General features: G+C 42.8%; 1 protein-coding gene across 1 annotated transcript in view; it reads left to right on the top strand.

Moving 5' to 3' along the window:
- The window catches only part of LOC122790047 (membrane transport protein XK-like), a 236,911-nt gene that overhangs the window by 154,152 nt on the left and 68,689 nt on the right, over positions 1 to 14,070 (top strand). The gene's annotated exons all lie outside the window — the stretch shown is intronic.

The raw sequence follows: 14,070 nt of genomic DNA, 5'->3' as shown, positions 1-14,070 counted from the left end.
TGTCCAGAGGTTACATTTTTTTTCTTATTTTAAGAAATATGGACTAAGTAAAAGGGGGAGCGGGTAATGTTGCTCTTTTGCATTGTCTGAATTAAAGAAAAGTCTGAAACTGAAATGTATGTCTTTATTTAGTGACTTTGTTCCTCTGTGATTATGGAGGATGAAGTCATAAAATAATGACTTGCATTTCATTTTTCAGAATTTCTTTCCTTTAGACTAATGCGTGTCTACCTGTACCGATAGATAAAGTCTGGCCACTCAATGATAATTTAGCGGCCTGACTTTTGCCATTGGTGTTTTCCCACTTTACAACAGGCATGCTGGTTTGACTGACCAGTCAGCGTGCTATTTCTGAATGTTAATGGCCAGTCATTGTATAATTATTATCTGCGACTGGCTGTGGGTAAATCTTGGGATACCCACAGCCAGGAGTGGATTATTGCTTTTATACAATGAAATTATTTAAGTAAGAAATTGATTACCTTTCTTAGAAATGTCATTGTGTAACAGCACTTTAATGTTTTTTTCACTTCCTCTACTGTATAGTGATGTACTGCGCAGTATGTCTGCACGCTTTCACATTAAATACATCAGTACAGTACAGAAGGGTAGGGGGGGGGTTCAGTTGTAAAAAAATCTTTTTTTCTTTGACTGAACACAAGAGATGTGGCAAAAAATATGAGGAAAATCAAGGGTGTTCTGCAAAATTGTGGATAGTTGATAGATGTGGTTACCAGCAGTACACTCAATCCTACTTTTGATAACCATACTTTTCAGTCATTTACAATTTTGCAGAACTTTCCAGTTTTTTGATATTTAACATTCTGTCTGTTAAAGTATCTTTTGGATGCCAATAAAGGTGTATTCAAATAGAAAGCCGGACACTCTTCTTTCTATAAGGGTAGGCTCGATTTACAATGGGCACTCTGAGTATCCGATCTTTGTGCACATTTTGGAATACTAATAACCTTTTATTGCATAATAGAAAATGTTAAAGCCATGACAGCAACCATGCAGAAACATAACCATTTAATAAAAACAAAAGACTGAAATAATGTGCAGAGAATATATTTTTTACCGTTTAGATGTAATGAAATGCAAAACTTTAAGCTGTCAGTAATTTAGATGAAGTAATTATACAACCTAATATTGCTTCTCTCTATTGTATGCATTGTGAGAGTTAGAAGGATAGCTGAAGGCTTCATGGTTATGTTCCATTCCCCAATAAGTCATTGTGGAGTTATTCTAGGAATTTAGGATCCTTGCTTCTCTGAATTCCAGAATTCAAGAACTCTCTCCCCTGTTCCACACAACACCCCCATTCACACACACACAAAACTCCATATACACATAAAGTTCAAGACATGGATGGATGGTAACCAGAACTAGACAGACACACACACACACACACACACACACACACACACACACACACACACACACACACATTTAGGTTATCAAATGTAAAGCAACAATGGCAAAGAGTGAAACAATAAAAAGCACACACATTTCATCTAACCCTGTCCATTGATTTGTTCTATTTGTGATAGTCAAGTTTAAAATAAATATTTTTATAGGATTTAGCATTAAGCTGTAACAGGAATTACTTGATTTAAGGAATACAGTTAATTTCATTTTTTAATTCATGCCCCAAAGCACAAATGATCCACATTTCCTCCCTGTTACGATTCTGGTTTCCAAAACTATTCATTCTTCTGCACTTTCTGGCTTTGTGGGTTTCGTGATTTGCGGTGTGGATGTTGCACACATGGTACCTTCCCCCATCATTGAGGGATTGTTCACTTTAAAACAACCAGAGGTAGGGTGGCTCCCAGGTGCCTACCAAAATGTGACAAGGAGACTGGCCTTCCAGGAGCCAAATTAGCAAGTGTAGGAGGTGATTGATAAAACAACAAAACTTCCTAAAAAGATATAGAAGGAACAGAAATGCTGTCAGCAGGCTGAATAATGGCCTGAAATGATGGAAGATTCCTAAGAAGAAGAAATCTGTTCAGAAGGAGGAAAAAAACAGACACCCCTTAACAAAGTCTCATCAATTTTCTGATAGTTTCTTTAGGAAAACATAAATGTCCTTCTGTTCACATGTTGCAGTATTCATAACAGTAGGGAGTTGCTGCCAGCAGTGCCACCTTCCGGCCAGTATACCGAAATCTTTACTTCTGGAGGGTATGTGTGAGGTCCCTTGTCAGGGCTATAAACTGATGTAGGGTATAAAGGTGACATCTGCACGCACCCTCCGCAGAAATTTCCTGCCACAGTGAATGCCGGACTCTTGTTCGCCAGTTCCGAAAGCAGATCGCATTTTCAGATGACTGATAAAAGTCTGCAGAGCAGACAACCGTTTCTCCTACCGATAAAGATAAGTGCCCTGTTGGGTTTTTTCTTTGCCTTTGATTATTGTTAAGTCTTACATGTCAGCTAGAAAGGGGAAGTGTGCTTGTGGGAGACAAATTCCTCACAAGAACGAGCACGAGAAATGCGTTTTTTGCTTAGGTGAGGCCCACGACCATACATCCTGCCCCATTTGCAAATCTTTTGTCCCAAAATCCCTTCATAGCCATCTTGCTGCACTAAAATTGTATTTACAAAATCAGAGACTCAGACGTCTTGCACTCGGTATGGAGGGGTTGGGGTAGGCCCGTCCTAAGCGCCGCCGAGGAAGAAGGCCAAGAAAGGTAGGCCGGAATCCCTCGCTGTGCTTCAGGCATCCGAGAAGGTTCTTGAGGCTGATGAAAGCCCAGCATCTTCCCTGACATCTGTTTCCAAGCTAGGCTTGGGAACCTCAATGGAAGCTGGTGTGGCGGAAGCTTTTAGTACCTCTGCTGAGGCTATTCAGCCATCAGATCCTGATGACGGAGGGCAGCACATCTCAGTCATTCGGAGGGCCTTGCTCCTTCACTTACACCCAAGCAGACATCTGCTCTGACTCTGTCCCTACCAGTTACTCCCTTAAAGAAAAAGCAAAAAGTTAAACACCCTGAAACCCAACCAGTTCCTGGATGGTAAGTTCTTCTCAAAGTCTTTTTAGGGCTTTTCAGGCCTTACAGACACAACAGGCCCCACCAGCCCCTTCACCTCGACCTACTTTACAGGTATCAGAGGAAGAGTACTCCTCTTCAGATGAATTTGTTTCATATGAATCCCAAATAGAGTCCCCAAAGGATTTCATCACCCCAGAGGAGGAGGACTCCATTATTCCTGAGTCTCCAGGGGAAGAAATCACCTTTGGAGACACAATGTCCCTCATGAGGGAGCATTTTAAATGGTAGGCATCTGAAGTATCTGATGCCAAGAAAAGGTACTTTGACCTTTTACAAATGGAGGAACATTTTCCTTCAGCAGTGGCCCCCTTGCTACCTGCCTTCCAGGATGCTTTATTGGCTGCTTCTCAATCCCCTGATTCTCAACCACCAGCTTCTAAATGACCGGACCAATTCTACAAGGTCCCTCGTGATGCCCAGTACCTCTTTAGGAACCCACTAGCAGACCCAGCAGTTATTGCTGTCTTTGCTGAAATCTAGGCAACTGCTCTTTATCCCACAGACAAAGACAGCAAATTCATGAACAGACTAGAGAAGAAAGTTTATATCTCCTCTACTATGGCTATAAGAGCTCTCAACTAACAAACACATATGGCGAGATATGTCCTGGATCCCATTACTAAGGCGTCCACATTACTAACTGAGGCACCAGATTCTCCCATAAAAGCACAAATTAATACCCTCCTCTTCATTGCATCCCAAGTAACTAGGCACTCAGTAAAGTGCAGTTGTGATGCTGTGGAAGCCTCATCTAAGTCTGCTGCATCTGGATCAGTCCTGAGGCGATATTCCTGGGTGTCACTACAACCCCTACCCATGGATGTGCAAACAAAATTGTTGGATGCACCCCTGGATAATAAAGCTCTGTTTGGGCAAGCCTCAGCATAACTCCTCAAACCCCTTCAAGAAAAGGGTAAGGAACTTCAAAATCTTAAACGCCTGCTGGTGTCTCCTATACCAAGATACCACAGGAATTATCTTCACAAACCTTACTTTGTCAGAAGGCAGTCCTCACTCTGCTCCACAGTCTAAAGGATGCAGACAAACCAGGAAAAACTCTACTCCAAGATTTCCAGCCAGTTCTTCCACTACGCCCTTTTAGGGCCAGTCTGACCACTCCAGACTGCCTCCTCTGTGACTACCCACACTTGCACCAAAACACCAACTTTCCCTCCATCTCACCCTCTCCCTTCCCTCCTGGTGGATAATCACATCAGAACAATGGGTACTCAGCATTATTCAGTCAGGCTATTTCATGACTTGGTGGATGCTACCAACCTTTCTTGGTATCCTTCAACCACCTGCAAGCTACACCCACCTTTTTCCTCCTATCATTCAACAACTTCTACATCAAGGTTCCATAGAACAGGTACCATACCATCAAAGAAACATAGGCTTTTACTCCAGAATGTTTCTGGTACCAAGGAAGAATGGAACAAACCAAATACACGCAAGGTGGAACAAGTGCAGGGTTCAAACCAAGAACATCCAAGGAAGAGTGGCACTTGGAGGCCAGTCCTAGACTTATCCTTTCTAAACCTTTTTCTAAAAGTTCCCAGTTTCAAAATGATTACCTTATCCCTGCTGTTACCACTCATTCCAACTCAGACTTTCAAGATCGCTCTAGATTTAAAGTATGCCTACCTACACAACCCTATTCACCGAGATTACAAGAAATACCTCAGATTTGCAATAGGCTCTTGCCATTTGAAATTCTCTGCCTTGCCCTTTGGACTCTCTACTGCTCCCCGAGTGTTCACAAAGTGCTTGGCCCCCGTCATTGCTCACTGCAGGACTCAGGGTATTCAGATATACCCATACCTGCACGACCTGCTCATTCTTCATCAAGACCACCCACTCCTCCTAGTACATCTACAGCATGTAATCTCCAGCCTATCTCAGTTAGGGTTCACCATAAACCACAAAATGTCTCACCTGATCCCTTCTCAAGACCTGGTTTTTCTGTGATGCAGGATCAGAACAGACAAAATGAAAGCCTTCATTCCAGATCAAAGAATCCTAGACCTTTGTCTATACTTCCAAAAACTCCTCTCCCACACTTCCTTGCCAGCTCGAGAAATTTTAAGAATTCTAGGCCACATGGCATCACTCATACCCATGTTGCCTCTGGCAAAACTCCCCATGCAAAAAATCCAGTGGGTCCTGAAAAACTTATGGACCCAACCCTCCCAGCCCCTGGACACCCCCCTCCCCTTACTTCAATGTTTGAAGAAGGAACTACAGTGGTGGATATCAGCTCTCCACCTCAACCAAGGGACCCAACTTCAGGTCCCTGCACCCCTCCAACAGGTCTCCACAGATTCTTCCGACTTGGGGTGGGGGGCAGTGCTACTTAACAAACCAAAAACAACTCTCGGTGTAAGGCACATGGTTCAACCCAAGACAAAAGGACCATATCACCAACAAAGAAATGAGGGCTTTACACTTGGCCCCACTGACCTTCAAATCAGCCCTTCTGCCAGGAACCCTGAAAGTAATCACCGACAATATGACAGTCCTGTGGTACATAAGCAGGGAGATCAAAGTCCTACCCTCTGTACTGCCTAGCAATCCAGATCTGGAACCTAGTAGTATCTCTCCACATTCATCTGGTATCTGTTTATATCTCTTCAACAGAGACTGTCGTGACAGACTTCCTAAGCAGAACTTCAGCTCGCAATCATGAATGGATACTTCACAGGGAAGTATTTCTGGACATAATCCACAAGTGGGATATTCTACTAGCAGATCTTTTTGCATCCGCCCAGAACAGACAGATGCCCAAATTCTGCACAAGGAATCTGCATCTCCAGGCATGGAAAGTGGATGCCTTCTCCTTCTCTTTGGAGGGAATGTACCTCTATGACCCCTCCCCCCCCACCTTCACCTTAATTCAGAAAGTCCTTCTGAAAATACAGAGGGACAACCAAAAAATCCTACTGGTGACCCCCTTTTGGCAAAGACAGCATTGGTTTCCCCTCCTACACCTACTAGCCAAGGGCAATCACAGGTTACCCCACCAAATAGACCTGCTCACACAGGACAGGGGATCTCTACTACACCCTCAGGTGAACAATCTGAAATTAACCTTATGGGTGATAGGTATTTGATCCACTACAGACACCAATACTCAGAGGACATACTCAATGTTCTGCAGGAGGCCAGAAAACCTAGTACCAGGAGAAACTATGTATCCAAATGGAACAGATTCCCCTACTGTTATCAACAGAAAACCAGGACCCTCTGACTACCTCTGTACCTATGGTCCTTTCCTATTTGTCTGAGCTACTTCACTCAGGACCAACATGCTCATCAAAGTGCATTTATCTGCCATCTCTGCCTGTCTGCCTATCTCCCCTCCTCTGGCTTCCAGACTGGAGGTCAAACTTTTCCTCAAAGGGGTTCTTCACATCAGGCCTCCCAGGAAATCTATCCCCCCCTTGGGACCTTAACTTTGTACTAGAAAAACTTAACATTGCCACCCTTTTAACCAGCTCATTCAGTATCCCTGAGTCTATGCACACTGAAAACAGTTCTACTAGTGGCCCTTACATCCGCCAGGAGAGTATCAGAGATACAAGCCCTCATGGTTACCTCTCCCTACCTTATTTTCCACAATTGCTGTCAGGACCAACCCTTCCTTCATGCCGAAGGTGCTTAATGAACTTTCACTAAACTAGACCATTAATCTACCGGTTTTCGACCCTCAAACACAAAATTCCTCAGAAAGGGCTCTCCATTCCTTGGATGTCCACAGACAACTGAGTTATTACTTAGACAAAACCAAACCTATCAGAAAGTCAGATCAACTTTTCATCTCGTTCCACCCAAGAGCTCTAGGAAAGGCAGTCTCTAAGCAAACCATTTCTTCATGGATTTCTAAATCCATTACCTTATGCTACTCTTACCATGGAAAATCCCTGCACGGTCAAATCAAACCTCACTCTACCAGGGCAGCTGCTTCCTCAGCTGCCTTTTTCAAAGGAATTGACTATGCTTCCATCCTGGAAGCTGCCACTTGGACTTATGTCCACACCTTTACCAAAACATTACAAACTGGACCTAGTCTGTAGAGCTAGGGCAGGGTTTGCCAGGTCTATCCTCCAAGGGCTCATTGACCAGGGAACCCAATCCCCCACCCAGAACCATACCTAAAAGCACTGGTACGAATACTGCAACGTGAATCGAAGGACATGGAATAGTTGTGTAAGAACTTACCATAACCTTAGATGTCCTTCTTTTCCATGTTGCAGTATTCAGTCCCCCCCCACCTACCCCTCTACCTTTACCATTTACATACCATACTGTCTTGTGGGGACATAACCCTTCTTTCCCTCAGTTTTTCCACTAAATGCAAACTACCTGCTACCCTGACTCTAGCCTACATGTAATTCTAAGGGCTCTCTTGGGAACCTTCTACCCACAGGAGTACTACTGTAGTTCTAAGAAGGGTGCGTGCAAATGTCACCTTTATACCCTACATCGGTTTATGGCCCTGACAAGGGATGTCACACGTACCGTTCAGAAGCAAAGACTTCAGTATACTGGCTAGAAGGTGGTGCTGCTGGCAGCAGCTCCCTACTGTTATGAATACTGCAACATGGAAGAGAAGGACATCTAAGGTTATGGTAAGTTCTTACACAACTATTCTTTTTTTCCTGTTTACCCTATTGGTTTACACTTTCGGTTGATTTATGTAAAAACGCTTCCCTCAGATCGCTGATTTATTCATGCTAAACTGAATTATCAAGCTTACCTTAATATTATACTAGAAAAGCCACGTGTATCTGTTGTAAATTTACGTATTTCTTAAATAGTAATGATATCAGTGATGTGGGAGGAATCCAATCATATGACTGATCATGGCTGTAAAACACAAAACTACACTGGTTCAGGGATGATCCATCCCACCCTTACCCTCCTGCATTTACCTTTAGAGGGAGCTAGGTAACTGATGTGTTAATTCAGGAATGAGTTAAAATTAATCAGCCATATCCCATGAAATGTGTGATTCTAACAAGTAGATATTGAAGTGGGTCAGGTGCACAGTGCAAACATACACATCTGAGTTTTTATTCAACAGTATATAAAACAGCCATGCAGTTCATAAATTGCAATGTTTGAAAAAAATAACTAGTATAAATAAGCTTGCCTGAGTAGTATGTTAGTTCATTGGTTTAGAATTCAAACAGCTCAGTACTCTTTTAGTATAATTAAGAGATATCAACAGGCTGACTGTACAGATAACCTCTGCTAATGAATCACAATCCCTCTTCATCACCAAAAACGTCACGCTCATTGGCAATGTAGGTTGGGATTCATGGACAATTTGTATAGTATGCAGTGTCTCATTGTACTGGAAGTGGCTATGTGCAGGCATGTTGACATTCATAATACCAACTAATACTGTAGGACAGCGAGGAAATTGAGGTGTTATAGGTGAATGCAAATGATCATATAATGACATGCAAATGAAAGCATGAAGTGTTGCAATCAGTGTGTAATGAGATACAGCTGTGTGGCTGTGAAACGAGGTTGTGATTCTTAGATGTAATGTGCAGATGTTGCTCTGCAAGTTGCATGTATTATAAGAGCAAAGGGCACACAGGAAATTCCAGAGCTGCAGTAAGCTACGATGCTTGAAGAAGCAGCAGCCTTTGTGCAGCAGCATGTACTTTCTATAAGCACTGCTCACTGCCTATTAGAAGCATGAAACATCTACAGACAGCACAACTATAAACATGCCTGCAGCATACTACCTACCACTAGCTATCATCATCATCATCAATAGTGTCGTCAGCTGTCGCCATCTCTCTCTCTATTCAAGTGCCACTCTCCTACCTTCTTCAACAATCATGCTTGACTGTTTCTTCTCTTACACAGTCCATTTAACTCTTTGCTGTACACTCTCATATCCTCTTGCCTTCTTCCTGTCTGTCTCAAATCTTTTTCATCTGGTTGTGCTCTGCTTTTCTGCCTGAACCGTCATAATCTGTTTTCTTTGACCTTCTCTGCAATTGAAGCTGCTTTGGTTTCTGTTCTTGAATTCTCATTTCTTTGTCAGGATGCCCACTGTGGGACAATCACCCATCTCTGGCACTTCATCTCCATAACCTCTAGCTTCCTCAACTACCCTGCCTTTGCTGTCCGTGGTTCTGTACCATACAGTTGTACTGGTTGCACCACTGTTTGTACACCTAACCTTTCAGCTTCTTTTGCGTTCTTCTGTCATACATTATGTCTGACACTTTGTGCCATTTGGCTGCAGCCCTTCTGATTCTAGCTTTGACCTCTTCATTCAGACTTCCCTTCTCCTCAACCACCCCTCCCAGATACATGAAACTGTTAACCTGTTCCACTGTCTTCCCTTCTATCTCAGTTCTCAGCATCCTCTGATTTCCCTCATTTGCTGACATTAAACTGTCTTATCTGCACTAAGTTGCTTCCTGCTAACTGGTTAACAGCATGCTGACCATGTGTATCCATATCTCATGCCATGCCATATGTTCCTGATAATGCAAGATACCCTGTAGAGCACAGGTTGATAATGCCTATGAGGAACCCATATAGCATTGCCAAAATTCAGTACAACACAACTCTTGTGCAAACACAGAACAGCATAGAGTATATGTTTGGTCTGTGGAGAACCACAATTCTGATGCCTAGATAGATTTGAGGGCAATGCAGAATACCCCTGTCATAGCCTGTAAGGTACTTATAGCATATAGCATGTTAAATAATATAATTGTAAGAAAGCATGCATGCCAAACAATTGTTTTAGTAATGTTTGGACCCCTCCAGCATCCCCTGCCAACAGTGTGTCTGAGAAACAGTGAACACCCACTGCACCCCCCCACTCCCCCACCAACACAGAATTGGGCACAGCAGATAGTGAAGGTGCAATGTTGCACACAGTAAACAGGATGCATGAAGGCTGTGCTGGGTAATGGATGGCCAAGTCACAACATGCGTTACACTTCCCCACATACACCACAAAGAAGGAATGATATAGGGGATCACAGTCATTTTCACTTACACTGGTGTCAAGGGGTACAATGGGACATAGCTGATACCTTAGCTTGGGTGTGTGGCCATGCTACCTGATGTGAAAACAGGGGTCATGCAGTAAGGACTGCTGTGTGTTATGGGCAGTATTTTCCAGTGGTAGGGAGGGGGTTGCCACTACTGGAGAGTGACTTAGAGAGGGTGCCATTGCATGACCATGCTCTGGGCCATCGGCAATGAGTGGAAGTGCAGAACCAAAAGCTCCTTATGGTGTGGATGTTGTACTACTGCATGAATATGATCTGTTGGAGTCCTGCCCCTGGTGGCTGGCAGCCCTGCTCACACACTGTATGTGGTGGTGGCATATGAAACTCATGGGTTCAGACTGTGCACACCGCAGTGGCCTCCCAAAATAACCACCCAATATACCTGTATCTAAACACAGACAGTTCCACCAGACAGGACAGTGACAGTGCCTCTGGCTGTCCTTTGCATGGAGGTGGATATAGCAAAGATATCTGCTACTGTAGTCCTCGTGAGACCTAGCATACCATCCTGTCTTGATTCCGTGGCCTCTTTGAAGTGTTGGCAGTGCTGGGTGATATCCTCACAGATACCATGCGACACTAAAGTCATCTCCATGTTAGTATAGGTAGTTGCAAACTGTGCTTTGATGAGTGTCTTGCATAGATACTGATTAAGTTCCACCATCATCCACAAAACAGAAGGTCGGTGGTCACATATGATAGTACTGGGACCTCTTCATAGGCATCATGTAGTGGGAATAGCTACGCTAGATGCAGTGCATTTCCTCACTACTGTTGCTATAGAGGGAGTATTGCTGGCAGTCTCAGTGATGGGGAAACACCTACCAAGGGATGCAGGTTGTCATGTTATACAACCTGTTTCTCAAGTGTGGATGATGTCTCACCATTGCCTCCTGTACAATGGGCAGAAAACCATCCAGGAAGGAGATGTACAATGCCAGTGTGTCATGTGACTTGCACTGTCTCTCAGCATCATTGTCAGACCCTGCATAGATCTTAATATTAGCCTACTGTCATTCTCCAACCTGTAAAGGTGTTGCATTATTTGTTTTACATTTGGTTACTAAGAAAGTCCAATGGGACACCACAAGTCCTTTTTCAGCAGAAGAGCTCCACATTTAAGTACAGCACATTGTACAATAAGATGATGGTATGTAATATGATAAAGGATATACAACATTTAACATGGCTGTTACTACATACATTTACAAACAAATCCATCCCCAGTTTCAATAATGCTGAACTACTCCCATCACTACTTCAAGTCAATAAATACAAGCACATATGTATAGCCTCCCTCTACATCCCCCCCTGGAGATTATATTACCACACTCGAGAATATCCTATTCTGGCTCTCCACCAACATTAACAATGAAATAATAATCTTGGGTGACACAAATATCAATTGGTCCTCCATTCAGTCTTCCGCAAACCCACTTAATATCAACCTTTATAACTTCTCACAGCTAATTAACAACATAACCCGCCCCTCAAAAACTCTTTCCAATGGTAGCATTCTAGACTGGATTTTAGTCTCTCACCCTCATTATTTCTCTGATAGTGGTATACTTCCAGACTTCCTTAGTGATCATCTACCCACCTTCACATATCGACTCCCTGCACCTTTACAGAGAACACATAAGTATATTACTACCCACAACCAAAAAAACTTCAACCCAATAGCTTTCACTGACTCGCTAAAAGTAATTAACTGGAACATTCTAAAAACTTTACCTCTAGATAATGCTGTGGCCCACTTTAACGCAACCTTCTTAAACCTCCTAGACTACCATGCTCCTTTTAAGGTCTAAAAGAATAAAACTAAAAACCACCCCCTGGCTAACCAAAAACACATGCAACATAGAGATAAAGTCTGGAAACTTTACCTGAAAAATAAATCTCCACTCATCCATAATGAATACAAAACACTTAGAAATAAAGTAAAAAAGCTTATTATCACCGATCGACAAAATTACTTTTCCATACTCCAAAATACTAATAAAACAAATCCTCAGAAATTCTGGTAAGGAATCTCTACCCTTATCAATCCTAGCAAAACAGTCAACCCCAGCCCAGACCCCAATGCTACTGACATGGACTTGGCTACACAATTCAACTCTTTTTTCATTAACTCTATTTCCAAACTAACCTCCTCATTCCCCGACACCACCGCATCCTCCTCTACTAACACCCTTCCCTCCACTCCCATCACCACTCTCACTTCCTCTCCAATACCACCACCGTCTAATACCCTATCTCCCCTTTCTCACGAAAACCTATTCCCACATCTACCATAAAAAAACTCCTCCAGAAACTAAAGCCATGCTCTAATGCCCGAGACAATATTCCTTCATACTTCCTTAGCATAGCTGCAGAAGCCATTGCCTACCCCATTAGTATTCTAATCAACCGCTCTATCCTAGAAAGCATAGTACCCCAAATTTGGAAAAAGGCCTTTATCATACCTTTGCATAAAGGTGGCAATAATAACAATACTACAAACTTCCGTCCCATAGCTATCCTGTCTCCCATCTCTAAACTCCTAGAAAAGTGTATCCATCTGCAGCTCCTACCTTACCTCTTAGACAATCACCTGCTGACTCCAACTCAGCATGGTTTTAGACCCGGCCATAGCACTATGACAGCCCTCCTCTCCTTCTTAGAAACTATAAATAAAACCCGGGACTCTGGTCATATTGTTTCTACCCTGCTACTTGACCTCTCAAAGGCCTTTGACACTATCTCTCACAAACTACTTTTAACTAAACTCTCCCAGCTTAACTTATCTCCTTCCTCACTGAACTGGTTCTCTTGTTACTTATCTAATAGATTTCAAGCAGTTAAATGGAAAAAAGCCACCTCCTCATTCCTTAACACCCCAACTGGGGTCCCCCAAGATTCCATATTGGGTCCTCTTCTATTTAATATATTCATAAATTACTTCCGCAGTTCTATCCCATTCTCTAATATCATCCGATATGCAGATGATTCAACTATTATCTGCTCTGCCACATCCATCCCAGTACTACAAAAGCTTACACAAGATGCATTCTCAATCACTGAACAATGGATGAGAGAAAACCACCTAGCACTTAATGCCTCTAAAACCAAATTAATGGTATTTACTCCCTCTAAACTCATCAACACAAACTCTTTTTCAATCACTAGCCACAACAACACATCCTTGGAATTGGTGCCAAAGGCTAAGTTACTTGGGGTTCAAATTGACAGTCGGCTTAAATTCAACTCCCACATACAACTAAATATCAAAAAAACTCATCAAAAACTAGGCATGCTCTACAGACAAAATAGTTACCTTACACCCTCTACTAAAATCACACTCTCTTCCTCATTCCTTATCCCCTCTCTTCTATATGGAGCCCCACTCCTAACTAACCTACAATCTTCCCTCAAAACACAACTTTCCTCATGCTACAACAAAATAGCCAAATTCGCTACTAGTCATAAAGCATCAACCCACACTGTTCTTCTCTCCACAAACTAAAATGGCTAGAACTACCCAACCAACTCATCTACTCTCAACTTACTCTTGCTCACAAGCTCATTTTCAAACCCTTCCTTTGTCCATATCTTTCCTCTGCCTTTAAAATGCACCTCCCCAACAGAGTACTCAGAACTAATAACCAAAACCTAATAGAATTGTACAAACCAACTCGTCCCCCAGGTAAAAATCTCCTATCCTATGGTCTAGCACGTCTCTGGAACTCCCTACCACCATCCATTCATACCACTTTCAACCACTTTATATTCAAAAAATCTCTTCACTCTCATCTACTATCCCAGTGGGAATGCACCTGCACCCAATCATCATATCTACTATCCCAGTGGGAATGCTCCTGCACCCATCCATCATATCTACTATCCCAGTGGGAATGCTCCTGCACCCATCCATCATATCTACTATCCCAGTGGGAATGCTACTGCACCCATCCATC

This window comes from Protopterus annectens, chromosome 15.part0 (assembly GCF_019279795.1).
Source record: "Protopterus annectens isolate FY-2018-M chromosome 15.part0, PAN1.0, whole genome shotgun sequence".
NCBI classification, from domain to species: Eukaryota; Metazoa; Chordata; order Ceratodontiformes; family Protopteridae; genus Protopterus; species Protopterus annectens.
This window is presented reverse-complemented; position numbering and strand designations above follow the sequence as displayed.